Source organism: Pseudorca crassidens, chromosome 4, assembly GCF_039906515.1.
Source record: "Pseudorca crassidens isolate mPseCra1 chromosome 4, mPseCra1.hap1, whole genome shotgun sequence".
In the NCBI taxonomy this organism is placed as follows: domain Eukaryota; kingdom Metazoa; phylum Chordata; class Mammalia; order Artiodactyla; family Delphinidae; genus Pseudorca; species Pseudorca crassidens.
In genome coordinates, this window is record NC_090299.1 from 27,525,207 (window position 1) to 27,544,927 (window position 19,721).

A 19,721-nucleotide genomic window follows, 5' to 3' on the forward strand; every position below is an offset into this window, starting at 1 on the left:
TTAGGAAACTTCCTCAAGCCTCTTAGATAGCCTCATCCACCAGAGGGCAGACAGCAGAAGCAAGAAGAACTACAATCCTGCAGCCTGTGGAACAAAAACCACATTCACAGAAAGATAGGCAAGATGAAGAGGCAGAGGGCTATGTACCAGAGGAAGGAACAAGATAAAACCCCAGAAAAACAACTAAATGAAATAGAGATAGGCGAACTTTCAGAAAAGGAATTCAGAATAATGATGTGAAGATGATCCAGGACCTCGGAAAAAGAATGAAGGCAAAGATCGAGATGATGCAAGAAATGTTTAATAAAGATCTAGAATAATTGAACAAACAAACAGAGATGAAGAATACAATAACTGAAATGAAGAATATACTAGAAGGAATCAATAGCAGAATAACTGACGCAGAAGAATGGATAAGTGACCTGGAAGACAGAATGGTGGAATTCACTGCTGCAGAACAGACTAAAGAAGAAAGAATGAAAAGAAAGGAAGACAGCCTAAGAGACCTCTGGGACAACATTAAATGCAAAAACATTCGCATTATAGGGGTCCCAGAAGGAGAAAAGAGAGAGAAAGGAACCAAGAAAATATTTGAAGAGATTATAGTCGAAAACTTCCCCAACATGGGAAAGGAAATAGCCACCCAAGTCCAGGAAGTGCAGAGAGTCCCATACAGGATAAACCCAAGGAGAAACACGCCGAGACACATAGTAATCAAATTGGCAAAAATTAAAGACACGGAAATATTATTGAAGGCAGCAAGGGAAAAATGACAACATACAAGAGAAATCCCATAAGATTAGCTGATTTCTCAGCAGAAACTCCGCAAGCCAGAAGTGAGTGGCATGATGTACTTAAAGTGATGAAAGGGAAGAACCTACAACCAAGATTACTCTACCAGGGAAGGATCTCATTCAGATTCGATGGAGAACTCAAAAGCTTTACAGACAAGCAAAAGCTAAGAAAATTCAGCACCACCAAACCAGCTCTACAACAAATGCTAAAGAAACTTCTCTAAGTGGGAAACACAAGAGAAAAAAAGGACCTACAAAAACAAACACAGAACAATTAAGAAAATGGTCACAGGAACATACATATCGATAATCACCTTAAACATGAATGGATTAAATGCTCCAACCAGAAGACACAGGCTTGCTGAATGGATACAAAAACAAGACCCATATATATGCTGTCTACAAGAGACCGACTTCAAACCTAGGGACACACACAGACTGAAAGTGAGGGGATGAAAAAGATATTCCATGCAAATGGAAATGAAAATAAAGTTGGAGTAGCAATACTCATATCAGATAAAATAGACGTTAAAATAAAGAATGTTACAAGAGACAAGGAAGAACACTACATAATGATCAAGGGATCAATCCAAGAAGAAGATATAACAATTATAAATATATATGCACCCAACATAAGAGCACCTCAATACATAAGGCAACTGCTAACAGCTATAAAAGAGGAAATCAACAGTAACACAATAATAGTGGGGGAATTTAGCACCTCACTTACACCAATGGACAGATCATCCAAAGAGAAAATTAATAAGCAAACAGAAGCTTTACATGACACAATACACCAGGTAGATTAAATTGATATTTATAGGACATTCCATCCAAAAACAGCAGATTACACTTTCTTCTCAAGTGCACATGGAACATTCTCCAGGATAGATCATATTTTGGGTCACAAATCAAGCCTCTATAAATTTAAGAAAATTGAAATCATATCAAGCATCTTTTCTGACCACAACAACACTATGAGATTATAAATCAATTACAGGGAAAAAAACGTAAAACACACAAGCACATGGAGGCTAAACAATATGTTACTCAATAACCAAGCGATCACTGAAGAAATCAAAGAGGAAATCAAAAACTACCTAGAGACAAATGACAATGAAAACACGATCTAAAACCTATGGGATGCAGCAAAAGCCGTTCTAAGAGGGAAGTTTATAGCTATACAAGCCTACCTCAAGAAACAAGAGAAATCTCAAATAAACAATCTAACGTTACACCTAAAGGAACTAGAGAAAGAAGAACAAACAAAACCCAAATTTAGCAGAAGGAAAGAAATCATAAAGATCAGAGCAGAAATAAAAGAAATAGAAACAAAGAAAACAATGGCAAAGATCAATAAAACTAAAAGCTGGTTCTTTGAGAAGATAAACAAAATTGATAAACCACTAGCCAGACTCATCAAGAAAAAGAGGGAGAGGACTCAAATCAATAAAATTAGTAATGAAAAAGGAGAAGTTACAACAGATGCTGCAGAAATACAAAGCATCCTAAGAGACTACTACAAGCAACTCTATGCCAATAAAATTGACAGCCTGGAAGAAATGGACAAATTCTGAGAAAGGTATAACATTCCAAGACTGAACCAGGAAGAAACAGAAAATATGAACAGACCAATCACAAGTAATTAAATTGAAACTGTGATTAAAAATCTTCCCACAAACAAAAGTCCAGGACCAGATGGCTTCACAGGTGAATTCTATCAAACGTTTAGAGAAGAGTTAACACCCATCATTCTCAAACTCTTCCAAAAATTGCAGGGGAAGGAACACTCTCAAACTCATTCTATGAGGCGAGCATCACCCTGATACCAAAACCAGACAAAGACACTACTAAAAAAGAAAATGACAGACCAATATCACTGATGAATATAGATGCAAAAATCCTCAACAAAATACTAGCAAACAGAATCCAACAGCACATTAAAAGGATCATACACCATGATCAAGTGGGATTTATCCCAGAGATGCAAGGATTCTTCAACATTTGCAAATCAATGTGATACACCTTATTAACAAATTGAAGAATAAAAACCATATGATCATCTCAATAGATGCAAAACAAGCTTTTGACAAAATTCAACACCCATTTATGATAAAAACTCTCCAGAAAGTCGGCATAGAGGGAACCTACTTCAACATAATAAAGCCCATATATGACAAATCCACAGCAAATATCATTCTCAATGGTGAAAAACTGAAAGCATTTCCTCTCAGATCAGGAATGTGACAAGGATGTCCACTATCACCACTATTATTCAACATAGATTTGGAAGTCCTAGCCATGGTAATCAGAGAAGAAAAAGAAATAAAAGGAATACAAATTGGAAAAGAAGAAGTAAAACTGTCACTGTTTGCAGATGACATGATACTCTACACAGAGAATTCTAAAGATGCCACCAGAAAACTACTAGAGCTAATCAATGAGTTTGGTAAAGTGGCAGGATACAAAATGAATGCACAGAAATCTCTTGCATTCCTATACACTAATGATGAATTATCTGAAAGTGAAATTAAGGAAACACTCCCATTTACCACTGCAGTGAAAAGAATAAGATATCTAGGAATAAACCTACCTAGGGAGACAAAAGACCTGTATGCAGAAAACTATAAGACACTGATGAAAGAAATTAAAGATGATACCAACAGATGGAGAGATATACCATGTTCTTGGATTGGAAGAATCAATATTGTGAACATGACTATACTACCTAAACAATCTACAGATTCAGAGCAATCCCTATCAAATTACCAATGGCATCTTTTACAGAACTAGAACAAAAAATCTTAAAATTTGTATGGAGAAACAAAGGACCCCAAATAGCCAAAGCAGTCTTGAGGAAAAAAACGGAGCTGGAGGAATCAGACTCCCTGACTTCAGACAATACTACAAAGCTACAGTAATCAAGAAAATATGGTACTGGCACAAAAAGAGATCAATGGAACAGGATAGAAAGCCCAGAGATAAACCCACGCACCTATGGTCAACTAATCTATGACAAGGGAGGCAAGAATATACAATGGAGAAAAGACAGTCTCTTCAACAAGTAATGCTGGGAAAACTGGACAGCAACATGTAAAAGAATGAAATTAGAACACTCCCTAGCACCATACATAAAAATAAACTCAAAATGGATTCAAGACCTAAATGTAAGACCAGACACTATAAAACTCTTAGAGGGAAACATAGGAAGAACACTCTTTGACATAAATCACAGCAAGATATTTTTTGATCCACTTCCTAGAGTAATCGTATTAAAAACAAAAATAAACAAATGTGACCTAATGAAACTTCGAAGCTTTTGCACAGCAAAGGAAACCATAACCAAGACCAAAAGACAACCCTCAGAATGGGAGAAACTATTTGCAAATGAATCATCGGACAAAGGATTAATCTCCAAAATATATAAACAGCTCATGCAGCTCAATATTAAAAAAACAAACAACCCAATCCAAAAATGGGCAGAAGACTTAAATAGACATTTCTCCAAAGAAGACATACAGATGGCCACAAAGCACATGAAAAGCTGCTCAACATCACTAATTATTAGAGAAATGAAAATCAAAACTACAATGAGGTACCACCTCACACCAGTTAGAATGGGCATCATCAGAAAATCTACAAACAACAAATGCTGGAAAGGGTGTGGAGAAAAGGGAACCCTCTTGCACTGTTGGTGGGAATGTAAATTGATACAGCCACTATGGAGAACAGTATGGAGGTTCCTTAAATAACTAAAATTAGAATTTTACCGTATGACCAAGAAATCCCACTACTGGACATATACCCAGAGAAAACCATAATTCTAAAAGACACATGCACCCCAATATTCACTGCAGCACTATTTACAACAGCCAGGTCATGGAAGCAATCTAAATGCCCATTGACAGACGAATGGATAAAGAAGATGTAGTACATATATACAATGGAATATTACTCAGTCATAAAAAGGAACGGGGCTTCCCTGTTGGCGCAGTGGTTCAGAGTCCGCCTGCCGAGGCAGGGGACACGGGTTCGTGCCCCAGTCCGGGAAGATCCCACATGCCGCAGAGCGGCTGGGCCCGTGAGCCATGGCTGCTGAGCCTGTGCATCCGGAGCCTGTGCTCTGCAACAGGAGAGGCCGCAACAGTGAGAGGCCCACGTACCACAAAGAAAAAAAAAAAAGAACGAAATTGGGTCATTTGTAGAGACGTTGATGGATCTAGACACTGCCATACAGAGTGAAGTAAGTCAGAAACAGAAAAACAAATATTGTATATTAACACATATATGTGGAACCTAGAAAATGGTACAGATGAACCGGTTTCCAGAGCAGAAATTGAGACACAGATGTAAAGAACACACTTATGGACACCAAGGGGGGAAAGCGGTGGGGGGTGGGGGTTGTGGTGTGATGAATTGGGAGATTGAAAAAAATAATAAATTAATAAATTAATAAAAGACATGGGTTCAAGGCCCAATCTGGGTTGTACAATATCAGTGGGAAACCCCATTTGTAGTCAGCTGAGCAGAAATGTGGGGTAGCCTGGGCAACCCATTTGTGGCTGGTGTCTGACGTAGGGTAGCCTGGTGGGACAGAGGGGTATGAGCTAACTTTAATAGTAGCAGAGTTGAATCGAATTTTTGGATACCTAGATGATGCCAGAGAATTGGAGAATTGGCTGTTGATGTTGGAAAAGACACCATGTATTTGGTGTTAAGGAGGATACAAACTTCAAAACTGCCTACTGTGTGGAACTGGGCAAACCACAAAATTGTTCTTAACTGCAGTTTCCTCATTTATGAGCTGTGCATAATTCTTCCTTTGCAAGGTTATTGTACAACTCAGAAAAATTATACAGCAACCTCAAATAAACCTTGACTTTCACAGGTTAAAAAATAATAAAATAAAATAAAATGCCCATCGCTAATCATCAGGGAAATGCAAATCAAAGCCACAATTAGATATCACCTCACACATGTTAGCAAAAGAACAATAGATACCAAGTGTTGGTGAGAATGTGGAGAAAAGGGAACCCTCGTAGACTGTTCGTGGGAGTGTAAGTTAGTACAGCCATTATGGAAAACATCATGGAGATTCCCTCCAAAATTAAGAATATAATTACCATGCAATCCAGCAATCCCACTTCTAGGTATATATACAAAGGGCATGGGATCAGCATCTTGAAGAGATATCTGCACTCCCAAGTCATTGCAGCATTATTCACAGTGGCCAAGATATGGAAACAAGCTAAGTGTCGATGGATGAATGGATAAGAGAAAACGGGGTATATATATGCAATAAAATATTACTCAGGCATTAAAAAACATAATTCTGCCATTTGTGACAACATGGATGACCTTAGAGGCCATTGTCCTAAGTAAAATAAGCCAGACACAGAAAGACAAACACTGTATGAGTTCACTTATATGTGGAATCTAGAAAAGTGAAAACTCATAGAAGCAGAGAATAGAACAGTGGCTGACAGGGGTTGGGGGTGAGGGGAATGGGGTGATGTTGGTCAAAAGGTGTAAACCTTCAGTGGTAAGATGATAAGTTCTGGGGATCTAATGTACAGCATTGTGACTATAGTTAATAATACTATATGGTATACTGGAAACGTACTAAGATAGTAAATTTTCAATGTTCTAACCACAAAAAAAAAAACAAATCAAAAATAGTAACTATGTGAGGTGATGGCTGTGTTAATTAATTTGATTTTGGTTATTCTTTCACAATACATACATAGAATAAATCATCACATTGTACAACCTTTAAAGAAGATTATAAATAAACTAAGGTTATTTTAATTATCATAAGAATTTTTGATTACTTAAGAAATATCCATTTACATACGATTATTGATTTCAAATTATTCCAATTTAGTGACATTTTCTTGTGCTTCGTTACTCTGTCTTGAAGTACTGCCAAAGAATGTATGTCAAAGTAGAGAATGTAATTTTTTCAATCTTTCTTTAAATCAGATTTTAACTAATTCAGACACCTTTCCCGATTAGTTTAATTTGTGAGGCTGACATCTATGATATCACATACAAGACCTGGGTTCTTCTACTGAATACTTCTCATCATAGACAGCAATCTTGGTAGAATAATTAGGGAATATTATATAACATTTATGATTCTAGACTCAAAACCCTATTCTGCTACTTACTAGCTAAAGGTAAGTTACTCTACCTCCTTGTGCCTCAGTTTCCACAACTATAAAATGGAGATTAAAATAACATCTATTTTTAGAGGGTGTGGAGAGAATTACGTTAGTTAATGGGTATAATGTGTTTAGTATACTACCTAGCATGTAGCAATGGCTCTATAAAGGTTCATTGCTATGAGAATCAAAATTGAATCCCTAACTTTTTTAGATATATTTTCCCTATATTAAAGATATTTTTATATTACAATTACCAATAATTAATATACTAATAACTGGTATTTATATAAATAATACAACAATCTTTGAAGAAGGTATAAGAGAAAAGTGACCTTTCTAAGCCATGGTACTTGTGAAATTTACTTTTAAATTTTAAAGAATTTTCAGGTGCCAAAGGAATAAGTATCATTTTGAGGTGCACAATGAAAGAACAACAATAAATGCTTATTGATTGACCTGTAAGCAAACAAATAATCTTTCTTCTCTGACACATTTTGTACATTTCTCTGACCTATTTTTCCTATTCATTTTTCTTTCCTCATTCTTGTGTCTTCATACACTTTTAATATATACAATTTTCTTTGTCAATTAAACCTCAGTAAAGCTGGAAAAAGAAAAGGCTCTCTCGGCTGAGATGCTGGACTGGACCACTTCACTGGTTCACACCACCTGTTATGAGGATGGGCAACCAACAGCAGCTGCTACAGATGCCTTCTGGTTTATTCTCCTCCCATAAAAATGTATGAAGCTTAACTGTAAAATTTTCTTTTTTAAAGAATTTTCTGTTTCTCTGGCACCTGCACATCATTCAACATCCTTATGATGCAATTAAACCTGAATTTTTGAAGCCTACTTTTCCTACAAACCATGGTCTAACTAAGCCCAGCCCTCCGTTCCTTGGCAACTTCATATTCTGGGATGATATGACCACGTGGTCATGCCCTCCCTCAGTGCCAATCACGTCCACGTTTCCAACCTGTTCTTCCTTGGCATTCAGAATCAAGTTCTGGATGTCCATTCTCTTGATTGCTTCCTTGCTATTCTGAGAGGTGAAATTAGCAGCAAAGCTAGTTGAGGGTTCATGAACTGCTTTTTTAGCAGAACAAGACTACCATAAGTTATATTTACCAGTCTCTGTGCCTATGTTTCAATTTAGACTTGGAAAATATTGGCCACGTCTTCTATCTTACCCGGCGTTCTATAGCAAGCTCCTTTAATCGTAGAAGTCTCATTTTGCTCTCCTGTCATTCATATACAAATGCTTATCGTTCTCCACTTTCTGGATTCTTTTGGAAAGATACAGTGTCTTGAAATTCAGTGCTATTACTACCACACCCCTCTTTTGCTGTACAAATGTACACATACTCCTAAATATACACACACAAAACAAAACCACCAGAGCTGCTTATTTTAAACAAAGTATTGTTTTAAAAACTGTGAGATTAGCCATGCATTGATGATTGTGGAAGCTAGGTGATCCCTACATGGGGCTTCATTACACTATTCTCCCTACTTTTGAATATATTTGGAAATTTCAATAATAAAAATACTCTTTAACTATTTGTAAAATTATTAGGTTATTTATTTACTCACCAAACATCCATTTTACCAAATGCTGTTAAACAGTAATATGAAGATTAATGCAAGATCTCTATCTAGGGTTACCAAATAAAATACCTGCCCTGTTAAATTCGAATTTCAAATAAACAACAAACAATAGGTTTTCAGTATATTTAAGATATTTATTGTCTCCGATTTCTGGAGTTAAAGAGCATGAAATCAGTTTCGCTAGATCAAAATCAAGGCGTTAGCAGGGCTGCATTCCTTCCCAAGGCTCTAGGGGAGAATCTGTCCCTTACTTCTTTTAGCTTCTAGTGGCTTTCAGCATCCCTTGGCTTGTGGCCACATCACTCCAATCTACAAGGCCGACATCTTCAAATCTCTTACGGCTCCACCTTACATTGTCTTCTCTCCTGTGTATGTGTGTTAAATCTCTCTCTGCCTATCTCTTATAAGGACACTTGTAATGGCATTTACAGCCTGTCTGGATAACCCATCTCAAGATCTTAAACTTAATCACATCTACAAGGATCCTTTTTCCAAATAAGGTAACATTTGAGGGTTCCAGGAATTAGGACCAGATACCTTTGGGGGTCATTGTTCAGCCCACCACAGGAGCCATGATAGACATCTATCAGGGAACACTGGAAAAACAGAGAAGGAGTTGACAGTTCAACTTGAAAGGAGATGGAAAACAAGCAGATGCCAAGAAAGGTTTTCTAAATCAGTGATGCCATAGAGTATAAATAACTAAAGCAGTAGTGATAATAACAACTAGTAATCAGACCAACCATAACAGACATAAGCTATAAATAACCACTATAGCCTACCAGGGAGTGCCGGTTGAGCATCAGTCTTGCTAACAGGTATAATGTTGGAGGCTTGCTACAGGAGAATAAATAAGCAGCAGCAACTGAATGACAAACATTCTTTACACATAGTTCCTGATATACCACTTAGGGAGGCAGGAAGGCAGAAACACCTGTTCCATGTAGTTTGTGGAGTATCCCCACACCTCCTATCTCACTTCCAGTCTTTTTTTTTTCTTTCTGGGTCTTCTGCATTGCCCTTCAAAACTTCCCCAACACTTTAACTACTTTTTTCAACTCAATGTACTCAAAATTTTTACTCAATTATTTACTAAATAATTTTCATTTTATTATTTTCATAAAAATAAAGTGCTTTGTGTAAAAAAAAATTCTAGCAATATAGAGGTATATAAAGTAACATTTCCCTCTCCTCCAACTAAACCCACTTCCTAAAGATGAGCACATCAACAGATATAAAGACCTTATCTATGTATATATAACCATGTATATATTTAAGTAAATAGGAAAGAGCAATTGTTTAGCTGTTGGCAGAAAGTGATAATCAAAACACTGCTACCTCAGCCCATTATGCTCCCAAGAAGCAGCAAGTTATATGCTCCTGCTCGTTATATGCTTTGGATCCAATCCCACAGGAAATATCTCTAATTCACAAATTATTTATTTTATAGTGGCATCCTAAGAGAGGATTGGCAATAAGGGCAAGAATTAAAACATCAACAACAATAATTTCCCCTAATCTCCCCCTAAACTTTTCACCCCAAAAGCCTTCTTGCTTGTTGCACAGGCACCTCAAATATAAATTATCTAAAATTGAACTTACTGTCTTCCCTAGGAAACCTGATACTCCTAGTGTTTTCCTTCTAATCCAGTGGCCAACCCAGAAACCAGGGAGTCCACCTTTTCCCCCACATTGTATATCCAGAAAGCTACCAAAGTCCCAAAGAGGGATTATAATATCCTAGATTAGTGAGCTCCTGCTTATCTCTCTGGCTTCATCTCACACCCTCGCAATCTGGTCTCAAACCATCATGTTCACATTTTTTCGTTTTCTTAAGAGTGTATGCTTACCCACGCTGGGACTTTGTATGTGCTGTTTCTTCTAAAAACAGTTTCCCCTCTCCTTGCTTAACTAACTCCTATTAAATTGATAGGTCTTAATTTAGCCATCAGTTTCCCCAGGAGGTCTTCCCCCTGATTCTTCTGGTCTGAGTTAGGGGTCTCTTTTCTGTTCTATCTCAGCATCCTGTGCTTTCTGTCACTTATTAATACTTAGCAATTGTAACAGCCTATTCATTAGTCTTTCACCACCGCTAGACCACAGGATCAGTTCACCTTTGTATTATCAAAGTATTATCAAATACTACCTAGCCTGATAATGGGGACACAGTAGGATCTCAATAAATACTTGTTAAATAAATGGAACTAAATAGGTAGAAAGAGCAATACTGATCCCAGTAGCAAAGGTACTGTACACTTTTGTTCAGGGAGGCAGTTCAATGCATGGCTTCCGTGTAACAAACAAAATGGCAGCATTATTGTTTACAGCATTTTGTTGACTTGGGCATAAGACAAATAAACCCAAACACCACCACCCCGCCCCCTCGCAAATAAGCCCATTCTCCTACAGGAAGAAAACCAGACTGTGATTCAGCTGCAAATTTGTTTCCACCTTATCTTTCTGAATTTATACAGAAAGTAAGAGCAGTAATGTAACAGCAGAGTTGACTGATTCCTGCATGTTTCGGCCATTATCATGGTCCAGTGAACAGTCCTCAGCTTTGCAGGCTAAGAAGCTCAATTTTATTATTTCACTCCAAAGTGGAAAGTCACTGAGGCAGACTTTCTCAACAGGGGTTCTTCATCTGAACACAGAATACAGAAAATTATTTGAGAGATTATTTCTCCATTCTCCCAAGGATGGCAAATAATTACTACCATTCTAGATGCAATGAGAAGTTAATTCATTACATGCAATGGATGCCTAATAACCATTAGGGCTTATTTCACTCCCAGAATTCCAGAGGGCTTGAATCCCATGAAGTAAATTATATGTATGTATATATATATATATATATATATATATATATATACAGTTTATACATATATATGTATACGTGTGTAGGTATGTACATGTATGTATTATATTTACTAATTGGTAAAAGAAAATACATGTGTCACAAAAACTAGAATATAGTATCTAGTTATAATGTGGCTAATTATAATTATAATGTGGCTTAAAAAATATGGACTCTAGAGCCAAAAGGATTAGATGTTTTTAAGGATTCATTAATTAAGCTGTCATATTTGGTGACTCAGCTTCCCTCCTTGGAGAGATAAGAGACTGTGAGCTCTTTGAGAGAAGGAATAACATTTGTCTTGGCTTCACTTTTTATTGAAATTTGGACTCCTAATAATTAACATAGTGCATGGTACACACTCCATTTCATTAATGGATAGATGGATAAGTTGTAATACTTCCTGGATTATATTCTAATGGTCTTTCATTTCATATATGAAATGCGAATTCTTGCCCATTCATTTAACAAGCACCTACTATGTGCTTGGAGCCTAGACAGGTTATGCATTATGCATCATTTCTTTAGGATTAACCTACCACTTCACATCCATTAGGATGACATTAACAACAACAACAAAAAAACCAGAAATAACAAGTGTTGGCAAGGGTATAGAAAAATTGGAACCCTTGTGCACTGCTGGTGGGAATGTAAAATGCTGCAATCACTATGGAAAATTTGGGGATTCCTCAAAATATTATAAATATAACTATCATTTGATCCAATAATTCCACTTCTTTTTTTTTTTTCTGGTACGCGGGCCTCTCACTGCTGTGCCCTCTCCCGTTGCGGAGCACAGGCTCGGGACGCACAGGCTCAGCAGCCATGGCTCACGGGCCCAGCCACTCCGCGGCATGTGGGATCTTCCCGGACCGGGGCACGAACCCGTGTCCCCTGCATCGGCAGGCAGACTCTCAACCACTGCGCCACCAGGGAAGCCCCATTTGATTCTTATAACAAACATATTATTATACTCATTTCATAGATGGCCAAATTAAGGCTCAAAGCAATTAGTATTTCCTAAGTCTCAAAGCAATTAGTATTTCCCAAAGTCATTTGCCTGCAAGTCCTAGGACTAGGATTCAAACTTGATTATTTTCTAATTCTTATAGCCCAGGATCATTTTATTGTTCTGTCTCACAGTTGCCTATAGAGTCAATTTCTGCCATTGGCTCCTCCTTGGAAAGCGCTATGTTACCCTGAAATAAAAAAACCTATACCCAGGGGCTTCCCTGGTGGCCATGGCCGCTGAGCCTGTGCGTCCGGAGCCTGTGCTCCGCAACGGAAAAGGGCACAACAGTGAGAGGCCCGCGTACCGCAAAAAAATAAAATCTATTCCCAAACTTTTATGCTGGCAGGCAAATAAGGCTCCTGGCAGCAAGTTCATTCTTTGATGAAAGTACTTAAGAATTGATTCCCAGGGCTTCCCTGGTGGCGCAGTGGTTGAGAGTCCACCTGCCGACGCAGGGGACACGGGTTCGTGCCCCGGTCCGGGAGGATCCCACATGCTGCGGAGCGGCTGGGCCCGTGAGCCATGGCCGCTGAGCCTGCGCGTCCGGAGCCTGTGCTCCGCAACGGGAGAGGCCACAGCAGTGAGAGGCCCGCGTACAGAAAAAAAAAAAAAAAGAATTGATTCCCAGCTAGAATAATTAGAGGCAACAGAAGAAAGTGCTTCTTACCCCTACATTCACTACCTCCCTTGGCTCAAGAGGAAAACAGCCACCAACTCATATTGATGAAAGAAATTAAACCTGATGCCTGAAAATCACTAAGTTTAAATTCAGGCTTGGATATTGTACTCCCCTATAAGCATTCTAGGCACTTAATTATATTTAAATTGCATTTTCAGGAGTATTTCTTATGGGATTGATTTTACTTTATTGGCTAAGAATAAGCAAAGCAATAAACAAATAGGATAACTATATACTCTGTTTTTATTACTCATTTAAGTAATTGAATATCTTCCAACAAGTGACCTGATCCTCTTCCAGACAACAGCAGACTTGTCTATCAAAATACTGCATTAAATACATCAAATTCTTATAAATGAAATCTTACTACACAGCAATTGATTTTATGACTTCCAAGTTAGAAATCTACACAAATTAACTCTTAACTGCATGAAAACTTTCCAAAGGATTTTCATGACCTTCTATGGGTTGTCCTAAAATGAAATCCACTTTTGTCATGGAAGCACTTCAGAGTCTCCTGCATTGTTAATATATCTTCCAACACATTGGACTGCGGTGGGAGAAATCAACAATTCATTATTCCACAAACCCCACCAATGAAATGTGATGAAACCCGATGGGGTTGGGAAGGCAGGGGAGCTGCTAGTTACTCAATGGAGGAAATTATCTCATCTCCATCTGAGCTTCAGCTTTCTCATCTATGAAAGATGGAATTGAGTAAAATCATCTCTAATTATATTCCAGTCTTTGAGCTTCTATGATTTAGTTATTCAGCAATGTGATAAACCAAAATACAAAATAGTTCCTACCTAAGTTTTAATAACTAATGGCATGATGAGATAAAACTCTTAACAGGGCTTCCCTGGTGGCGCAGTGGTTGAGAGTCCGCCTGCCGATGCAGGGGACACGGGTTCGTGCCCCGGTCCGGGAGGATCCCACATGCCACGGAGCGGCTGGGCCCGTGAGCCATGGCCGCTGAGCCTGCGCGTCCGGAGCCTGTGCTCTGCAACGGGAGAGGCCACAACAGTGAGAGGCCCGCGTACCGCAAAAAAAAAAAAAGAAAAGAAAAGTGGCAGCTAGAAAGACTCCTTAAGTACTCCATAAATATGAATAATAAGAGGCACGATACTTTGCTAAATTAGTCTTAAATTTTCCTGAGGAAAAGCTACTCTCTAAAAACCCCTCAAAACCCTTAAGAGGGGATTTCCCTGGTGGCCCAGTGGGTAAGACTCTGCGCTCCCAATGCAGGGGGCCCAGGTTTGATCCCTGTTCAGGGAACTAGATCCTGCATGCGTGCCGCAACTAAGAAATCCGCATGCCGCAACAAAGATGCCACATGCCGCAACGAAGATACCACGTGCTGCAACTAAGACCCAGTGCTGCCTAAATAAATAAATAAATAAATAAATAAATAAATAAAATATTAAAAAAAAAAAAACCCTTAAGAGGAAGGGAACTTCAGTCGATGAGACCACTTATCTCTGACGAAAAACCTTCTGTAAGGTCCTCTTTGTTGGAAATCTAGTCAGCTGGCTCAGAAATCAACAAGATAGACTTCAAGATCAACTGGTTGGAGACCTGATACTTCATGAAAATAAATGAGTACATCATTGAGGACAGATTATTTCTATTTACCTCAAGGTCATTGTGGACAAAGAATCCATTCATTCCTTCTCACCAGTAAAATTCATTTATTTTTTATCACCTTTCTTATGTCCAAAATGTCTACATTAGTCTTCTCTTATTTATTCTCTTTTTTTCCATAGGGAAAAACTAGTTAGTCCAATGCACATGTAAACTACTATATTAGAAGAGCAAATAAGCCTAGTCCTTTGGTGCCTGGGGAACTCCTCAGTGAATCCCTTGCTGTCACCATCTTGGGTAACTCTCTGGTGCTGCTTCCAAGGACCAAAGAGAGGGAGATTTTTTTTTTTTTTTGGCTGCGTTGGGTCTTCGTTGCTGCCTGCAGGCTTTCTCTAGTTGCAGTGAGTGGGGGGTTACTCTTCATTGTGGTGCACGGGCTTCTCATTGTGGTGGCTCCTCTTGTTTTGGAGCACAGGCTCTAAGCACGCAGGCTTCAGTAGTTGTGGCTTGCAGGCTCTAGAGCACAGGCTCAGTAGTTGTGGCACACGGGCTTAGTTGCTCCATGGCATGTGGGATCTTCCCAGACCAGGGCTCGAACCCATGTCCCCTGCATTGGTAGGCGGGTTCTTAACCACTGCGCCACCAGGGAAGTGCCGAGAGGGAGATTTTTGCCTTCAAGTCCTGCACCTTTTGGTTCATGTCCTCTCGCATCCCTTTTTTCTTTTTCTCTAGCTTATTCCAACTGCTGTGCTTTTCTTGTAAATATGTCATATCTGAATTGTCAAAAAATTACTTTGAATACTAACTGCTGTGGTCCACAACACAGAGATCAAAAGCACAGATTTACTAATGCCATTTGCAGCAATGTGGTTGGACCTAGAGATTATCACACTAAGTGATGTAAGTCAGACAGAGAAAGACAAATACCATATGATATCACTTATAAGTGGAATCTAAAAAACAGTACAAATGAACTTATTTACAAAACAAAAACAGACTCACAGACAGAAAACAAACTTATGGTTACCAAAGGGGAAGGAGGGAAGGGATAAATTGGGAGTATGGGATTAGTAGATACAAACTACCATATAAAATAAACAACAAGAATTTGCTGTAGAGCACAGGGAATCGTATTCCATATCTTATAATAAACTATAATGTAAAAAATAAAAAAGAATATAAATATATACATATATATGTATAACCAAACTGCTTTGCTGTACACTTGAAACTAACACAATATTGTAAAGCAACTATACTTTAATTAAAAAATAAACAAAAGAGCACAGATTTACTAGAGTATAAAGGAGATAGGGGACGTAAACCACATACACCAGAGTAAATCATTGGCGCGATCTAAAGAATTCAGTAATCTTTGTTGTCCTTGTTAGTGCATGTTGCTTCTCCCCGCACCTCCAAGCCCAGAAAAAATTCAACTCCAAATTTAATAAATATTTTTATTTTTGCATTCTTACAGACTGTTGAAAAAGTCATTCCTCTCTAGGTCCTTCACTTCCTTGGTCTCAAATCATCACTGTGCTCTGTGATGATCCGCTAAAAACTCAAAGATGGAAGATATCAGTAGACTGCAATATTTGGGGCAGGCTTTGCCTACCTAATCATTAATATTTCAGCTTGGTAAAATCAGAATATGTGTAAATTCATAGGGAACGCCCTATGGATAAGAGAGTAAGTGTCAACAAAGGCAGAGAGGTAGAAACACCTTAGACACGTCTTGGACGTAGCAGTCCCAGGGTCACACAGAAAATCTCATTCTTTTCACTGAAACTGCCTACCCATGACAGTGGTGCTACTTTTTCTTTACTCAGAAATGGCCACTGAGTAAACCAGAGTGGGCCTGACCCAAGGGCAGCAACTCCACAGTCTTGACTCATGGGGTGGCCCAATTCAAAGGACTCTTCCTACTGGAGCAGTGGAAATTAGTCCAATCCGACTATCTCCCTCCAAACTTTTTATGTGTGTGTGTGGTACGCGGGTTTCTCACCGTTGTGGCCTCTCCCGTTGCAGAGCACAGGCTCTGGACGCGCAGGCTCAGCAGCCATGGCTCACGGGCCCAGGCGCTCCGCGGCACGTGGGATCTTCCCGGACCGGGGCACGAACCCGTGTTCCCTGCATCCGCAGGCAGACTGTCAACCACTGCGCCACCAGGGAAGCCCTCCCTCCAGAATTTATACTGGAGAATGCAGAGAAGATTGAACAGGGGGGAGAAAAATAGAGAGCAATCACCCAGAAAGACATCAGAAAACAAAGTCTAGGTCCTTGGTATTTACAGTAAACCCCTTTTATCTTAAGATTACCTGAATGAATCTCCTCCTTACAACAACAAAAAGCCTAGTGCAATATATTTTAGGAATAGGCAATACACAGGTCTACCCTGATGAAGGGTTTATCCAGGGGACAGCAAAAGATAAATTCAGAACAGTAGATTAAGGTCTTCACTTGTGAAGAACTTTGAATACTAGCTATATTTTTCTTTCTTTTTTATGTAATCTTACTTTCACTTTGCCATTGCACATTCGGCAAAACTTTAAAAAAAAAAAACAGAAGAGTGCCTACCAGTCGAGACTGAAATAAATTAATTTGCAAGAGATATATGTGACTTGAGGAGTCAGTCACCTCAAGCCGGGCGAGCACTGTGGGCCGAGCAGGGGCAGCGGGGCAGTGGGAGTGCAGACTGAAAAAACGCAGACCACCGGGGCACTACTCACTCCTCCTGCTCTGATCTGCTCTTGTACTAGGGGTCTGATCAGGCCTGTGTCTGCCTCCTTCCTGAGGAGGCCAGAGGTCCCATCTGAACAGCCTTCCTACAGCAGAGTCCCACTCCCCGTGGCCAGGCGGGAGTTCCGGATCAGTGTTGTCTCCCAGGACCCTGACACAGCGGCCAAGTTTATCGGCGCTGGAGCCGCCACAGTTGGTGTGTCTGGTTCAGGGGCCAGCACTGGCACAGTGTTTGGCAGCTAGATCATTGGCTATGCCAGGAACCCATCTCTGAAGCAGCAGCTCTTCTCCTACGCCATTCTGGGCTTTGCCCTGGTCTGAGTCTATGGGGCTCTTCTGTTTGATGGTCACCTTCCTCATCCTCTTTGCCATGTGAGGCTCCATGAAGGTCACCTACCCACACCTGATGCTTCGACTCCAGGCCATGCCCAGTGCTAGAGTGTGCTAAGAGAGAGATGTGACTTGAATAGCATAAATAACAATGTTTGATTTTATATCTATTTGTCACAGATAACCAAAGGTATTTAAAAATCTAGTAGTGTGTTGACATAATAAGATGCTCTCTAAATCTTTTTTTCACACACAAAAAAGATGTATATCTCCCACTAAGATCAGGTATATGGAAAGGACATTCCCCTCTCACCATTTCTTTGCAGCATTATAATGGAAGTCCTTGTTAATGCAGTAAGGCAAGAAAAGGAAATAGAAGGTACACAGGCAGATTGGGAAGGAAGACATAAAACTGTCTTTGTTTGCAGATGACATGATCATCTATGTGAAAAACCAAAAGGATCAAACAAACTACTAAAGCTAATAAGTAATTATAGCAAGGTTGCAGGATACAAAGTTAATATATAAAAGTCAATTGTTTTCTACGTACTAACAATGAACAAGTGGAATTTGAAATTCAAAACACAATAACATTTGCATTACATCAAAAAAATACTTAGGTATAATTCTAACAAAGTAAGATCTATATGAGCAAACCTCTGATTAATGAAATAAAAGCACTAAATCAATGGGGAGATACTGCATCTTCATGGATAGGGAGACTCAATATTGTCAGGATGTCAGTTCTTCCCAACTTGATCAACTGATTCAATGCAATCCCAGTCAAGATCCTAGCAAGTTATTTTATGGATACAGACAAGCTGATTCTAAAGTTTGGGGACTTCCTTGGCGGTCCAGTGGTTAAGACTTCACCTTCCAATGCAGAGGGTGTCGGTTTGATTCCTGTTCGAGGAGCTAAGATCCCACATGCCTTGCAACAAAAGAAACTAAAAATATAGAAAACAAAAGCAATATGGTAACAAAGTCAATAAAGACTTTAAAAATGGTCCACATCAAAAAAATATTTTAAAAAAAATAATAAATAAAGTTTGTACGCAGAGGCAAAAGACCCAGAGTAGCCAACACAATATTGAAGTAGAATAACAAAGCTGGAGGACTGATGCTACTCAACTTCAAGACTTACTATAAAGTGGCAGTGATCAAGACAGTATGGTATTGGTGAAAGAACAGATAAATAGATCAATGGAACAGAACAGAGATCACAGAAATAAACTCGCATAAATATAGTCAACTGATATTTGACAAAGGAGCAAAGGCAATACAATGGAACAAAGGTAGTCTCTTCAACAAATGGTGCTGCAATAACTGGACATCCATGTGCAAAAAAATGAATCTAGACATAGACCTTACATCTTCCCAAAAGTTAACTAAAAGTGGATCATAGGCCTAAATGTGAAATGCAAGAACTATAAAGCTCCAAGAAGATAAACTCCCAGATAACCTTGGGAACAACACCACCAAAGGCATGATCCATGAAAGAAATAATTGATAAGCTAGACTTCATTAAAATTAAAACATCTGCTCTGCAAAAGACAATGTCAAGAGAATTAGAAGACAAGCCACAGACTGGAAAAAATTTTTGTAAAAGACACATCTGAAAAAGGATTGTTATCCAAAATATACAAAGAACCTTTAAAACTCAATAATAAGAAAACAACCATATTAAAAAATAGGCCAAAGGCCTTAACAGACATCTCACCAAAGAAGATATACAGATGGCAAATAAGCATGTGAAAAGATGCTCTACAACATACGTCACCAAGGGAATGCAAATTAAAACAATGGGATACCACAACACACCTATCAGATTGGCCAACATCAAACACTGGCAAGGATGTATAGCAACAGCAACTCTCATTCATTTCTGACAGAAATGCGAAATGGTACAGCCACTTTGGAAGACAGTTTGGCAACTGTCTTAAAAAATTAA

At 38.9% G+C, this 19,721-nt stretch overlaps 1 pseudogene; it reads left to right on the forward strand.

Annotated features, from left to right (window-relative positions):
* LOC137224119 (ATP synthase F(0) complex subunit C1, mitochondrial pseudogene) overlaps positions 1–17,883 on the forward strand; it is a 64,055-nt pseudogene extending 46,172 nt beyond the window's left edge.
* The last annotated feature ends 1,838 nt before the right edge of the window (positions 17,884–19,721 follow it).